This window comes from Geotrypetes seraphini, chromosome 16 (genome assembly GCF_902459505.1).
Source record: "Geotrypetes seraphini chromosome 16, aGeoSer1.1, whole genome shotgun sequence".
Classification (NCBI taxonomy): domain Eukaryota; kingdom Metazoa; phylum Chordata; class Amphibia; order Gymnophiona; family Dermophiidae; genus Geotrypetes; species Geotrypetes seraphini.
Genome location: NC_047099.1, coordinates 16,820,038 through 16,834,316, shown reverse-complemented (window position 1 = coordinate 16,834,316; position 14,279 = coordinate 16,820,038).

Sequence of the window (14,279 nt, the reverse complement as noted above, 5' to 3'; positions counted from 1 at the left end):
TAATGTAAGAACATAAGAGCATAAGAAATGCCGCTGCTGGGTCAGACCAGTGGTCCATCGCACCCAGCAGTCCACTCACGCGGCGGCTCATTTGGTCAAAGACCAGTGCCCTAACTGAGACTAGCCTTACCAGCGTATGTCCTTGTTCAGTAGGAACTTGTCTAACTTTGTCTTGAATCCCTGGAGGGTGTTTTCCCCTATGACAGCCTCCGGGAGAGCGTTCCAATTTTCCACCACTCTCTGGGTGAAGAAGAACTTCCTTACGTTTGTAAGGAATCTATCCCTTTTCAACTTTAAAGAGTTCCCTCTCGTTCTCCCTACTTTGGAGAGGGTGAACAACCTGTTCTTATCTACTTAGTCTATCCCCTTCAGTATCTTGAATGTTTCGATCATGTCCCCTCTCAAACTCCTCTGTTCGAGGGAGAAGAGGCCCAGTTTCTCTAATGTGTCACTGTACGGCAAAAATTAGATTTGGGCAAATCTATTTGGACAGATTTGGACAGATTATTTTTTTCTGGGTATCGATCTTAGAATTAAAGCTACATTAGCCAGTTGAGAAATTTTAAAATATCTAATATAATAAAACCCTAAACCGCGCATGCGCACTCCCACCTGTGTGCTCCCATTTTCCATGCACAAATCTTTTTGTTCTCTCTCTCTCTCTCCCCTGAGAGAGATGTCGGCCACTGCGGCTGTCGGCGGCTGCCATCCGCGGTAGCTGTAGGCCACGGCGGCTGTTGGCAGCTGCAGGCTGGCGGCGGCTATAGGTCCCCTGCCCACCCACCCTACTGCAAGGCCAACGCACCTATCTGGAATCCCCTGCTGCTGACCCCCCCTCACAAAATCAAGTGCTTGCTCACCGTTCTCGCAGTGCTGCTGCTTTAACTCTTCGGCCATAGGCAACATGAGTGAAGTAATCAAACTGCCTTCGGTGACCCAGAAGCTTTTCCTCTGCTACTACTTCCTGCCCCCACATAGGCGGAAAGCAGTAGCAGAAAGAAAGCTTCCAGGTCACCAGAGGCAGCGTGTTTACTTCACTCATGCTGCCTACGACCAAAGAGTTAGAGCAGCACCGCAAGGAGATCGGTGAGCAAGCAGTGAGGGATGGGGAGGAAGAGATGCTGGACCTCAGGGATGGGGAGAAAAATAAAGTAAAGGGCCAGACCTGCTAGGGAAGAAAGGGAAGGGGCAGATAGAGATGCCAGACCATGGGAGGAAGAGGAAGAAAAAGGGGATGTTAAGACTACTGGATGGGAAAGGGGGTGGGGGTGGGGGAGAGAGAGAGAGAAGAGAGATATGTCAGATCAGGGAAAGGAAGGAGGGGGAAGAGGTTCCAGACTAAGGCAAGGCCAGACCAAAAAGGGGGGGAAGAGAAAGAGGGGAGAGAGATGCCTGACTGGAAAGAGGATAAAGATACCAGACCATAGGAGGGGTAAAGAGAGGGAAGTAAGCCATAGAAGCATAAGAGCTACCATACTGAGACAGACCACAGGTCCCAAAGAGTAGAACAAATTTATGCTGCTTAAAATAAAGCAGTGGATTTCCAGGGGAGGGAGTGGGAAAAGGGAGAGATGTTAGACTCAAGTGAGGAAAGGAGAGAGAGACAGAGACAGATGGATGAGAAGGACAGAGGGGCTACTAGGGGGACCAGGAGAGATGGTAGGGGATAGGGAGAGATAGACTTCAGGGAGTGTGGAGGGGGCAGGAGAGAGAGATGGTCTTTGGGAAGGACAGAGGGGTACAGGAAAGGGAAAGATGGCAAAAGGGGTGAAACAGGCTCAGAGAGAGATGGTAGAGGGTGTGAAAGGGGGAAAGGGAGAGATGGAAATGGTAGGACCACTGCTGCTTTGGGGCACTGAGGGAGGAAAGGTTGGTATGTCAGGACTACTGCTGCCGCCTCAGGTAAGTAAAGACCCTGTTGGGTGACAAATGCAATGGAGAATCTATGAGGGCCAAAAGGGTACAAAGGAAATGGTGAAAGGTGAGGTGGTGGGACTGGGATCAGTGGGAGGCAGGGTCCGGGCATGATAGAGGCGGGGCATGGGTGGGGTCAGAGTCAGGGTATAGGTGGGGTTATTCTAGCACCCGTTACTGTAACAAATGTAATGTGCTAAAACACTAGTAATCTATAAAGACAGATAGAGAAATTACAATTTGAAGAGTACTGAAGAGTACTGCATAGGTACGCACTTACTTATCCCAATGAAAACAAGAAGGGTCTTTCTTCGTCCTCTTCTTCGACAGACCTGCACCTCGACTTTCTCCTCATTGCTAGCATTTTGTTCTGTGATGGAAGAAAGCCCAGTATTACATCCTGCTGCATGACGTTCTCACTTTCCACCCATAGACTGCCAATATCACAGCATAGTCCCCACCTGACAAGTGTTTGAACAAGTGACCACCTGGAAATATCAAGTGGTGTGGGCCAAGGCTTCCTAAACCTAACCTAGGGACCTCACAGCTAGTCAGCTTTTCAGGATATTCACAGTCAATTTGCATATATTGGGCACCCAGCATATGCAAATTTATCTCATAAATATTTATTACAATAATTAAATCAGGTGGTCTTTATTAAATCAATTTTTCTTTTAATTATTCCAATTATATAAGTGCCATAAACCATCCTATATTCATAAGAATTATAAATAGTACATACAATTTCATAAATATAATTTATAAATATTGCACATTTGGCATCTTCAGGAGCTGTGCTTACAAGATCGATCCACCATCCACAATGCTCTCCGGTAAAACTAACGACCTCAAGTAGGAACCCAAGGTTCGACACAAGTCCGGTATCAGATGATCAACAGGAAACACACCATTCACTGGGAGATTCAAACTATGCAGCTGATACCGGACTAACTTGGGAAATAGAGCTGTAGGACAGTAGTTCTCAAATCTGTCACGGAGGAGCCAGTCAGGATACCCACAATGAATATGCATGAGTCCATTTGCATTTAGTGGAGGCTGTGTATGAACATAAGAACATAAGCAATGCCTCTGCTGGGTCAGACCTGAGGTCCATCGTGCCCAGCAGTCCGCTCACGCGGCAGCCCAACAGGTCCAGGACCTGTGCAGTAATCCTCTATCTATACCCCTCTATCCCTGGTGCTCCCTCAGATTAACCTTGCCCCCTAACTTTATCCATGACATCCTGTTTATCTGTCTTGTCTGTTTAGATTGTAAGCTCTTTCGAGCAGGGACTGTCTTCTTTGTGACTCTGTACAGCGCTGTGTACCTCTGCTAGCACTATAGAAATAATTAATAGTAGTAGTAGTAAGTTTTCTCATCCGCCCCCAAAGGGATAACCCTACAGTGGAAGAATATGCAGACAAATCTTCTGTATAGCAGCTGATGTGAGATATTATGCAGGGTTACGTATACTAAAGCTTTTGCATAAAACCAGCATGTGTACAGATCAGAGCTGTCTGTAATGTGAAAGAGAGGTTAAGTGTACTTACTGTCCAGATGGGAGATAATGATTCCAACAAGCTGGGAAGGTCATCCTCATCTTCCATCGGCATTGGTTCAGCAGAATGTTCCAGAATTTCTAACAGCTGTAGGAAGATAAAAGGCATGAAAATCGTTTAGTATCTCCCCATGGACTAATAGGGCTCAGTTCAGTTGCCATTCCATCCTACTGTCACTAGCTTGCACTCTCTCTCTCTCCCTTTCAGCCCCCTCAAACAGTGTCCATTTGCCTAGGGCTAATGCAGAGCTAACATATCAGCACTGAGCATCTCCTAAATTGGAGGCAGAAAGTCCTCCTACATTAACTCTATGCACTTACAGCACTTACAGTTAATAGTAACATTAGTTCACAAGTGGGAAAATTCTCAAAAAATGCCAGATACAGTTTGCAGTTATCATGCAGTAAAATCCCACGTTAAATTTTAACGCACTTTAGTATAGGGGCCCCAAAGACTTCACGACTGAAAGATGGAGCAGTGAACTTTAAAAAAATGATAAATGGAAGAGTACATGAAGCTAACAGTGTGTCATTCTCCAGCATCAGTGTAGCAGAAAATAATGCAAGACTCTCCCAGGAGCTGCGGGCCACAGTGAATGATTTATGAGACACAGAAACGGTACCTGTTACTCATGAGCAAAACTGTACAATTGAGAGGCAGCACCGCACACTCTAGACTTGGTTGATTCAACAGTGAAGCCAGGTGATAAGAGCAATATGCTGAAAAGCCAAAGGAAGAAGCAGTTATGAGCAGCTCTTATCCATGATTCCCAAGACAGAGCAGCACTTTGTTCATACTCACCAAAATGGATGGATTCACTCAGGTTCCCTGAAGACAGCTTCCTGCTGACTATAGCTAACGAGAGCTGGAAAAGAGCAAAGACACCTTCTTTGGTGACAGGGAGGTGAGCGCTGCGCTGAATGGCATTCTCCTCAAAGTGTCTGTAGTGTTACCAACTCCCCAGACTCTGGCAGTACTTGATGTAGTCCATATAGGAGAGGGTAATCTAGAAAAAGACCAGTGGGAAGTGAAACAGGGGAAACTCATGTCATTTAAAACAGGCGCCTTTTCCTAACTCTGACATGGAAGCTTCTATACCGCTCCTAATGACTGGGGAGTCCATCTGATTCAGGTGGCTAAGGTATCATGTTTGCTTTTGCATTAGTATGCTTTTATGTTGCAAAAGTGGCCTTAAGTAGGGCCAAATGTTAAAGGTTTTTGGCATGGGAGCAGTGGCAGCAATGGCCCTTGGACATACCAGCACTGAAAATTAAATTAAATTTCTATTGTGGGTTATACAATCCATGGTCTGCCTTCCATCTTCCATTTGTAGTTTATACAAAGTGGCTATAAAGTTGTTGAAATACAGTGTTATTAGGTTGCCCACCGTGGCTTCATTCCTGGATTTTTCCGCCATGTTGACCTGTATGGTGACAGCAATTGTAGCTCGCAGTGTGCTCGGAGACGAGTTCATACTGTAGATCTTCCCGAGCAGGGACAGACAGTGGACTCGCTGATGGACGCATGGTACTTCCACATCACTGTGGTAAAGCAAACAATCGACAAAATTAGAAAATAAGATGAATCATTGATCTATAGGATTTCTATTCCGCACTATCAGTCCGTTTCTAGTAATCGGGTATGTTCCCCTCTCTGTCCTGGCAGGCTCACAATCTAACTGAATGTGGGTCAATGGCAAATTAAGTGACTTGCCCAGAGTCACAAGGAGCAGGCTGGGATTGAACTTGCAACTAGAGAATAACACGGGGACATTGTCCCATCCTGTCCCTGCCCCATTCCTGCAAGCTCCATCCTCCTCTGCACAAGCCTCGAACACTTATGCGGTTGATCAGAAAGACACCTTCCGACTCACATGCAGAAAAAAAAATTGAAAGGGGCAGCAGAAGGAGAAGGAGGAAGAGTTGAAAAACTGGAGTGGATTCCTTCTGCACGGCTTGTGAGCATGTGGAGAATACCCTACTGTTCAGAATGACACACCTATTGCACTAGAAAATATATTACCCCCAAAAGGATAATCTAGAAATTAGTCCAGAGATCAGGAAGGGATGAAGGAAATAAGAAACATTTCTGCTGTAATTAGATTAGCAGGGTATCCTTCATCCAATGACAATCGCTGCCATCCAGTGGTCGCCTCCTCCCTTTGGCTCTTTCTTGATGTAGCCTCCCCTTTTCTCTCTTTTCCTAGACAACATCAATGAAGCAGAACGACAGTGGAAGCAGGAGTTCCATTGTTTGAGCGCCTATATAATACACTGGAAGAATCAATTCGACCACTACAGCAAGCAGGAGAAATGTTTGTAACTGTGAGACCCCGGACAACTTCCCCCATCCTGCCTGCCGGACCATCAGCTGCTACATTATAGCAAGAGAGATGTTCAAAACTGTGAGATCCTTAGACCTCTCCTCATTTCCATCCACCCACTGCAGCACTCAGAGCTGTTATGTACCTCCAGTCTAACCCAGGTCTGCAGGTGATGGATATCTCCCGGTCCAGTCCTTCCCAGTCACAATATCTGCGGGTGATGGATATCCCTCAGTCCAGTTCCTCCCAGTTACAGTATTTACGGGTGATGGATATCTTCCTGTCCCAATATCTGCAAATAATGGATTACCTCCCCCCATACACAGTCACAATATCTGCGGGTGATGGATATCCCTCAGTCCAGTTCCTCCCAGTTACAGTATTTACGGGTGATGGATATCTCCCTGTCCCAGTATCTGCAAATAATGGATTACCTCCCCCCATACACACAGTCCTGTCTCTCCCATTAACAATATCTGCAGGTGATATATACTTTCCAGTCAGTATCTGCAGATAATGGATACACCCAGTACAGTCTTTCCTAGTCACAGTATCTGCAGGTGATGGATATACCCTAGTCTCTCCCAGTCACAGTAGCTGTAGATGATGGATATCCCCCAGTCCCTCCTAGTCATAGTATCTGCAGATGATGGATATCTCCCAGTCCATTTCCTCCCAGTCACAGTATTTACAGGTGATGGATATCTTCCAGTCCCAGTATCTGCAGATAATAGATAACCCCCCAGTCTAGTCTCTCCCAGTAACAGGTGATAGATATTTCCCAGTCCAGTACTTTCCAGTCAGTATCTGCAGGTGATGGATATACCCCAGTCTTTTCCAGTCACAGTAGCTGTAGATGATGGATATCCCCAGTCCCTCCCAGTCATAGTATCTGCAGATGATAGATATCTCCCAGTCTAGTTCCTCCCAGTCACAGTATTTACAGGTGATGGATATCTTCCAGTCCCAGTATCTGCAGATAATAGACAGCCCCCCAGTCTTGTCTCTCCCAGTAACAGGTGATAGTACTTTCCAGTCAGTATGTGCAGATGATGGATATTCCCTAGTCCAGTTCTTCACAGTTACAGCATTTACAGGTAATGGATATCCCTCAGTCCCTCCCAATCACAGTATCTACAGGTTATGAATATCACCCAGTTCAATCCTTCACAGTCATAGTATTTACAAGTATGGATATCTCCCATCACAGTGTCTTTAGATGATGGATAACCCTCAGTCCAGTTCCTCCTAGTAAGAACATAAGAATTGCCGCTGCTGGGTCAGACCAGCGGTCCATCATGCCCAGCAGTCCGCTCACGCGGCGGCCCTCCAGTCAAAGACCAGTGCCCTAACTGAGACTAGCCCCACCTGCGTACGTTCTCAATCTCCTCTGCTCGAGGGAGAAGAGGCCCAGTTTCTCTAATCTTTCACTGTATGGCAACACCTTCAGCCCCTTAACCATCTTAGTCGCTCTTCTCTGGATCCTTTCGAGTAGTACCGTGTCCTTCTTCATGTACGTCGACCAGTGCTGGACGCAGTACTCCAGGTGAGGGCACACCATGGCCCGGTACAGCGGCATGATAACCTTCTCCGATCTATTTGTGATTCCCTTTTTTATCATTCCTAGCATTCTGTTCGCCCTTTTTGCTGCCGCCGCACATTGTGTGGACGGTTTCATCGACTTATTGATCAGAAGTTCCAAGTCTCTTTACTGGGAGGTCTCTCCAAGTACTGCCCCGGACATCCTGTATACATGAATGAGATTTTTATTACCGACATATATCACTTTACACTTATCCACGTTGAACCTCATCTGCCATGTCGATGCCCATTCCTCGAGCCTGATTATGTCACGTTGCAGATCTTTGCAATCCCCCTCACCACTCTGAATAACTTCATATCATCCACAAATTTAATCACCTCGCTCATTGTACCTATGTCCAGATCGTTTATAAAGATATTGAAGAGCACGAGTCCAAGTACTGAGCCCTGCAGCATCCCACAGGTGATGGATATCTCCCAGTCACAGTATTTGCAGGTGATAAATATTCCCCCAGCACTATTCCTCCCAATCACAGTATCTTCAGGTAATGAATATCCCCCAGTCACAGTACCTGCAGGTAATGGATATCTTATGTACCTCCTGCCATGAATCAGTGCTCTGACTCCCTCCTTATTTTCTCCCTGCTTACCATTGATGGGATGGTTTATCTGCAGTAGCGTACCAAGGGGGGGCGGCGGTCCGCCACAGGTGCAAGCCCTGATGGGGTGCTCCCGGCCTTGGCGTTCATTCCCCCCCCGAAGGACCGCTTGCCCCCCCTGGGCTCCCCGCACCACCCTGCGCTGCTTCAACGCTGCTTCCTCTGCTGTGGTCCCGCCCCTCCTCTGACATCAGAGGAGGGGCGGACCCGCGGCGGAGGAAGCAGCTCCGAAGCAGCGCAGGGATCGCTGGCATCGCAATCCCGCTGCGGGCTGCTTCGCAGGTGGTGCAGGGAGGCCAGGGGGGGTGACAGGCAGGCAGGCCTTCAAGGGGGGGACAGGCCTTCAAAGGGGGGACAGGCAGGCAGGCCTTCAAAGGGGGGACAGGCCTTCAAGGGGGGACGACAGGTAGGCAGGCTTTCAAGGGAGGGACAGGCCTTCAAGGGGGGGACAGGCCTTTGGGGGGTGCAGGCCTTCAAGGGGGGGGGGACAGGCCTTCAAGGGGATCAGGCCTTCAAGGGGGGGAAAGGAAGGCAGGCAGGCTTTCGGGGGGTGCAAGCCTTCAGGAGGAGTACAGGCCTTCGGGGGGTGCAGGCCTTCAGGGGTGGGATGCAGACCTTTAAGGGGGGGGGGGACAGGCCTTCAGGGAGGGGGGCCCTGGTGTAGAAATACAAGGAGGGAATGGGGGGGTTCAAAGAGACATGCATATGCCTGCTTTTGGGTGGGAAGAAATAATGGGTCTGAAAATAGAGAAGAGGGAGAGAGATGATGGACCATGGTTTTTAGAGAGGGAAAGAACAGAAAGGGAGAGAAGTTGGACACAAGGGATGGTGTGGAGGGGGGATAGAAATACTGGATAGGAGGGTAGTTGGGAAAAGAAAGGGAGAGATGGTGGACCCTGGGGTGGTGGGGAAGGAGGGAGAGATGCTGGATGAAAGGGTAGTTAAGAAAAGATGGATCTGTGGAGGGAGATGAAAAAAAGGAAAGATACCAGACTTCCTGGGAAGGGAAGGGAAATGGAAAGGGAGGACAGAGTTGGCAGATGGATGGTTAGCATGCAGAAAGAAGGAGACCCTGGCAAGCAAGTTATCAGAAGAAAACCAGAGCCTTGGACCAACAAGATTTGAAAAATAACCAGACAACAAAAGGTAGAAAATTTTGTTTTCTGTTTTGTGATTACAATATGTCAGATTTGAAATGTGTATCCTGCCAGAGCTGGTGTTAGACCGCAAACGTGAGCTAGGATTTAACAGAGAGAGGAAAAGTCCTTTTTGTTTCTTTATTTTACTTATACCACAGCGCCAGTGTGGTTAGGAGAAGCCAAAGGGGGGTGAAAAAGGTATAAAATAAATCCACCAGGATGTTTGAAAAAACAACAACCCAAAAACATCCAATTGGGCAGGAAAGTTGAATCGAAAAACCAATTCAATAGGCTGAATCGAATCAAAATTTTTTTTTTTTTCTTGAATCGGGCAGCACTAGTTTACGCTACAGTCTTAGACTTTAGGACCTGGGATTGGGGAAAGATGGCAACTTCAGTACTTTATAATGCAAGTGAAACGAGGATTTGGTCAGACTTTTGAAGGGTCTGCAGAAGAAAAATATTGTATAGGCCGGGGACATGAGACAGCAGGAAACGGGAACTTTTCTTCCTTCTATTTTTGTGAATGGCAAGGCTGAGGATGTCAGAGAGTTCAGTTAAAATATGTGCTTTATAAGAAAATATAATAATGTGTTTTATAAAGTTTATAAGCATTGCTGGCCTACCCGGTGAGGTGTTCCTAATGGTGGTGGTGGTGGCAGCGTGTCAATGTGTTGAGAGGAAGAGGTGGTCTGTCCAACTCCAGACTCCTCATATTCCAGGAGAGCTGCTATACTTACATTACCCCTCTCCAAAAGTCAATTCATTGAATTCCTATCTGCAGTGGCGTACCAAGGGGGAGGCGGGGGACATCCACCCCGGGTGCAGCCTTAGGGGGGTGCACAGCCGGCCCGATCCCTATCACGCTCCCACCCTCCCAGCGAGAGCAGCAAACCTCCTTCCAGTAGTGTCGGCTGCTTCGCGGCTTTCTCCTCCCTCTGCCGCGTCACTGATGACATCATCAGTGATGCTTCACCGGCAGGAGAAAGCCGCAAAGCAGCCGACGCTACTGGAGGGAGGTTTGCTGCTCTCGCTGGGAGGGTCAGAAAGGTTCACTTGGGGGGGAGAGATAGGAAGATCAGCGGGGGTTCGGCTGGGAGGGGGGAGAAGTGGTCTGCCTTGGAGCTCCAAGGCCTGGCACCATTACCCTCTTCGGGCAGCAGCAGCTTTTACAATTCGCTGCTGTTGCCAGCTTCAGGCCTTCCTCTCTGCTGGGTCCTGCCTACTTCCTGTTTTCATGAAGACAGGACCCGACAGAGAGGAAGGCCTGAAGCCGGCAACAGCAGTGAATTGTGAATGCTGCTGCTGCCCGATGAAGTTCAGGACACCAGGTCTTGGGTGACAGAAGGAAGAAAGGGAGCAGAGGGGGAGAGAATTGGGGAGAGTGTTGCTGTACCCAACTGGAGGGAATGAATGGAGATGCCAGGGCTTAGAGGGAAGAAGAGACGCCAGGGCATGAAGGGAAGGAGGAAGGTATGCCAGATCAAGGGAAAAGTAAGGGGGAAAGGAAGGAGGAGATGTCAGAGCATGGAGTGGGAGGGAGAGATGGAAGAAAAGGAAAGGAGAGAGATGCCGGGAATCAGGGAAGGGATGATGCCATTCCGTGAGGTGGGAAGGAAAGAAAGGAGACGAGAGAGATGCCAGAGCATAGGGGAGGGTGTAGTGACAGAGAGAGAAAAATGGAGGTGACAAGAGGTGAAATCAATCATGTACAAAGGAGAGAAGGGGCACAGGATAGATAGTTTATGGAAGGAGCATAGAAAGAGGGAAGATGCCATATGCAAGAGAGAGAGAAAGGGTGCACACTGGATAGAAAGAGCACAGAGGGCAGTGAATGGAAGGGACGAGATAGAGCGTGAACAGTAGATGGAAGGGGTAGAGAGAGGGAAACAGACACTGAATAGAAGTGTGGAGGAGAGGAAGGACAGCTGCTGAATGGAAGTGTGAGGGAAAGGGGGAGCAGATGCTGGAAAGAAGTGGGGAGGAGAAAGAAAAAAGGCACATGCAGGATTGAGGGAAGAGGATAGAGTTAGTTACTGGAAGGGGTGAGGGAAAGAGGTGGCAAGCTATAGATAGACACAGTGAAAGAGGGAAATTGAGGACTGAATTAAAAAGAATTAAGACAGAGGCAGAAAATAAATTGAGAAGGAAGACCAGGGAAGAACAGGAGGAAGGGAGCAGAGAGAGAGATGCCAGAGCAGGGGGGAAGGAGAGGAGACAGATACCAGACCAATGGGGGTGAAAGGAGAGATGGAAGGGGGAGGCATACAGTTTCTGGAAGGGGCATAGAAGGAGAGAAGATGCCATATAGGGGCAGAGAGATGGCAGACAGTAGATGGAAGGAAGACAGTAGCAAGAAGATGAGGAAAGCAGAAACCAGAGAAGACAAAGGTAGAACAAAATTTTCTATTTATTTATTGCTTTAGGAGACATGTGTCACTGTTTCTGTGGTATTGCATTGTATGCAGAGTCCAGCTTCTTGCTGGTTCAATTTAACCTTTGCCTATGTATTTCTATTTTATCCCCCTTTTACAAAACTGTGGAGCGTTTTTTAGCGCCAGCCGTGGTGGTAGCAGCTCTGATACTCAGAATTCTATGAGTGTCAGAGCTGTTACCACCGTGGCTAAAATTCATACTACAGTTTTGTAAAAGGGGGAGGGGTAAGTTTGTGATGACATTCCATACTAGGCGAAGGTGTTTTCTGTGTTCTGTGTGTTCGAAAGACATGGTTTTCTGTTAGGATTGACTGCAGGATTGATCTGTACTAGTCTGGCTTGTTTAGTTTTACAATGGGTGTATTGATGTTGTACTGCTCACTACAGTATGTAAGATGCTGCCTTTTCCTAGGTACTCATGTGTGACGTGTGGCTTGTTACTAAAAGTCATGTTTTTCGTACAGATGGGGGGGGGGTGCCAAAAAATGATGGACCCCGGGTGTCACACATGCTAGGTACGCCACTTCTAACCGTTTCCGAATACAATTCAAACTCCTCTTACTGACCTACAAATGCACTCACTCATCTCCCCATATGTTCCCCCCACAGTGAGCTCAGCTCAGCTGGTAAGTCCCTCCTATCTGTGCCTTTCTTCCTCAGTCAACTCCAGACTCCATTCCTTCTACCTTGCTGTACTGTATGAACAAGCTGCCTGAATAGCGGGCTCCATCTCTGGCAGAAGCAGGGCACTTTAAATTGATGACATTGCCTCCAAAAACAACAACAAAAAAGTTTTAAAATCCTGTAAGCAACATGGAAAACTAATGAAAATGGCTGTTTGATACCTTTAGGCTAGCTCTTCTGAAACTCTCAAGATGCCTGATAAGATAAAGTAAAATCTAGAAAGATGAGTTTTGGAAGGTGATTTAGCATTTACTGGATTCATGATTTGGGAAGGGGCACTTTTAAATAAATAAAAGTTCCCATAAATGGTTAAAGCAGTCCTGGTTCTGAACAGACTATTTGCAATGACCTCATATCTCTGAGAAATCTCATTAGCCCTGCCCTGCCCTCAAACCACATATTGTACTGGTATTAGAGCTCACAACTTGGTGCTTGTGACAGGCTCTGTGAACAGGGCTATGATGAGAGTCTGGTGGAAGAAGCCTTAGAGATGTTCCAGAATTCTGAGAAGAAGGTGAGACTGAGGAACAAAGTTACCTTCCCTGATTACTAACTGTCTTTCTCTCTCTTTTCCCATCATGTAGAACTAGGATAAGCATAGTGGAGGAAGGGGTTCTGCCAACAATAAAACGAATTTAATAAGTAGCATGATGTTGTAGTGACATTGCTCTGCAAAACAGAGGGAATGAAAGTTATTCTTGGACTTGGCTTCTGCTCTTCAGGTTGGGGATTCTGTTGAAGGCAGCATTTGCAGATCTTGAGAGGAGGAAGTTTGGGTGATCAGATCAATGACAGTGGAAAATTACAGCATCAGGATGCCATGAGATGTTTCTCTGGGACCAGATATTATTGGTCTAACAAGGGTGCCTTATTTGTGGGAACCCCTCCACTGTTGCCTTGGACCCGATATCCTCTGTAAAGAGAAATAGGCTCTGTGGATCCCTAGCTTGGTGATCCCATCTCCAGAGGCTGCCAACATGGGGATTTGGTGCAATATTGAAGACAAAGGGAACTTTTAAGTCATCCCTGGAGGTTTGAACCCACAGCCTCAGGGTGCTCAGGTTGTAACTCTAACCACTGAACCACACTCCTCCCATTGCGCCAGGTACATTATAAATATTGTGAGCCCACTAGGACAGACAGGGAAAAATGCTTGAGTACCTGAATAAATTCATGTAAATCATTCTGAGCTTCCCTTGGAGAATGGTATAGAAAATTGAATGAATGAATAAATAAATAACTACTGCTCCTAATAACCTATGGGGCTCATAATCGAAAGAGAAAAACGTCCAAAAACCGGCCTAAGTCGGCACTTGGACGAACATTTCTCAAAAACGTCCAAGTGCCGATACTAAAAACGGGTTTTGGACGTATTTCTAAACGACCTAGGCCTTCATAGTGCTGCTCAACGTCCAAAGCTAAATGGGGCATTTCGGGAGGCGTGTCGAGGGCGGGAGTTGGGCTGGATGTGGGCCGGGTTAGACTTAGTCGTACAGCATGTATAACCGAAAGTTTAACAACAGAGCCTAGATGGAACTTGGACGTTGCGACTTAGACCATGTAAAACATGGTCTAAGTCACAAAAACCCACCTAAACTCACCAGATAAGCACTGAAAACACATAGCACAGATCCCCCACACACTACCCAGTGATCACCAACCCCCCCATAAAAATTTTATTCACAACTTTAAATTTCAGCCTCCAGACCATCATCACCTGGCCGCCTGGCATAGGAAAGCCTAGTTGTCCAGCCCAGAGGCAGCTTAAGTCATCTTGGGGGTGGGTTAGGGACCCATAGAGAGGAGGACCCATGCCGATAAGCCCCTGTAATCACTGCATTGATACTGAAACATGTGCACTGCCCTATATACCCCCAAAACCCTTTTTTACTGGCATATAAGTGGCTCCTGCAGCCATAATGGCTATTGGGATGGTAGATAAGTGGGTCTAGGGGATTCTGGAGGCGGTTTGGGGGGCTCACCGTGACCTATAAGGGAGCTGTAGTGAGGAGAAGCCATGGCAC